The following is a 2438-nucleotide window of genomic DNA, read 5'->3' as shown; positions in this document are numbered from 1 at the left end:
TAGATATATTGTGCAGGCATGTACTCCGATCTCATTATGTATATTATGAAGGCGTGCACTCCAATCCCAATAAATATATTTCTGCTGGCGTGCACTCCGATCCCAATAAATATACTGTAAAGGCGTGCACTCTGATTCCCATAAATATACTATACAGGCGTACACTTCGATTCCCATAAATATACTATGCAGGCGTACACTCCAATCCCATATGAAATGCAATGCATGATGTTCAGGAGTGCAACTCTGACCCCAAATCATCAATAAAATAAAGCAAGGCACTTTGTATCTTAAAACAGATCAGACATCAATTTCAAAGTCAACTTATCAAGTGAAAGCATCATCATTAGCTAGCTTTTTCAATAATTTATATACCAGAACCAATCATTCAATCGGGCTAATAAATAGGGGAAAATAGTTAAAATATATAATTAACTTATTTTATTCCATCAAACGACAACGGTACCCGCATAGATGCGCATCACAATCATCTATAAGGGACCCCCCCCCCCCCCCCAATTCCCATTACTCTCATCACACATAACTAACAAATACTCAAATAAGTACGTTGAAAAAGAGTGTAAGAAAAAGTCTCAACTTGCCTTAAAGAAAGATTCGTGAAGTTAACCTGAAGTCAAAAGGATTAGATGAAAGCTTTACCCGTTTTAATCTCTTCTAAATGTGTCTAATCTAGTCAAATACAACATGTTCAACTTAATAAATTCTTACTCTAAATAAATCATAAACCTAAAAATCTATCTTTTTCTCTAATTTTCTGAGTCTAAAATGATGTACTAAACAGTAAATAATAGTGTCGTTCTTCAGTTCATCGGCATTATTATGCCTATAAAGCAGTCCGCCCGACCCTTTACAATCTTTCTAATCATTAGCTTTTATACAATTGATTTCTATAAAATCATTCAACGTTACACTAATAAATCTTAGTTCCCAGTAAACCATTATAATAATTATTGCGTTTTTCCATTAACTTAGTAACCCAACCTTAACTAAATAAGAAAGAGCCAAAATTCCTATACTACTACTGATTCGCAAAAAAAAACATGAAATCAAAATTTTTTTTGTGTGCATTTATTTTGTATCCTTAACATCATTCTCAAAGTTGCATCATTACAATCACGAATGTAAAAAATTCTAGCAACTAAACCTAAAGCTGTGGAGATCTTGCTTTGAGAACAATGATGTGATTAAGAGAAGAGAAATAATAACTGCTCTTCTGTGCCCCTCTCTTATTTAACCTTCTAATGCTATATTTATTCTTACAATTAAATATCCTTCCCACTTAAGTTTATTATATACATAGGTTTCAAGAGTGAAGAAAATATCAATTTGACCCATAACTATAAAATATTGACTAAAAATTATGAGGTGGGTTAAAAAAGAATAAATTTGTAGGGTCATTACATTATCCACCACTAAAACAAACATTCGTCCTCGTACATAAAGAGAAAGAAGGTACCTGAACTATCAAAGAGATGCAGATATCTACTCCGTATGTCATACTCAACCTCCCAAGTGGATTCAGCAATAGGACGATGCCTCCACTATACATTCACAGAGGCTATCTCCTTGGATCTTAACTTTCTAACCTATCTATCTAAGATAGTTATAGGCTTCTCCTATAATGCTAGATTTTGATCCAGACTTATTGAGTCCCACCGAATAATATGCGAATCAATTGGATGGTATCATTTCAACATAGGAACACGAAAAACTAGAGTACGGCTGAAAGACCCGGTGGTAAAGCCAACCTATAAGCAACTGGACCAACACGCTGAAAAATGTCAAAAGGGCCAATAAACCTCGACTATGCTTTTCTTTTTTCCCAAAGCTTATCACACCCTTTATGGGTGATACCTTTAACAAAACCCACTCACCCTGCATGAACTCCAACTCATGGACCCTTCTATCAACATCGCTCTTCTTTCTACTCTAAACCACCCATAGTCGATCCTGGATCAACCTCACTTGGTTCACGGAATCTTTCAACAAATCATTACCCCAAGGTCTAACCTCAAAAGAATCAATCCATCCATCTGGGGACCTACACTTCCTACATATAAAGCCTCGAATGGAGCCATCTGAATACAAGAGTGATAGCTATTAGTACAAGAAAACTCCACTAAGGCAAAAACTGATCCCAATGACCCCCCAAAATCCATCACATATGCCCGCAACATGTCCTCCAACACCTGAATAGTCTGCTTTGAGTGGTCATCTGTTTGGGGATGGAATGTTGTACTCATATCCAACTGAGTACCCAACTCCTGCTGCAAAGTACGCCAAAAATTTTAAATGAACTGAGTACCTTTATCTGAAATGATGGAAATAGTCATGCCATGCAATCAAACTATCTCACAAATGTAAATCTTAGCTAATTTATCTACATTATAACTCATTTTCACAGGTACAAAATAGGC

Source organism: Capsicum annuum, unplaced genomic scaffold (genome assembly GCF_002878395.1).
Source record: "Capsicum annuum cultivar UCD-10X-F1 unplaced genomic scaffold, UCD10Xv1.1 ctg3843, whole genome shotgun sequence".
In the NCBI taxonomy this organism is placed as follows: domain Eukaryota; kingdom Viridiplantae; phylum Streptophyta; class Magnoliopsida; order Solanales; family Solanaceae; genus Capsicum; species Capsicum annuum.
Note: the sequence above shows the minus strand (reverse complement) of the source record.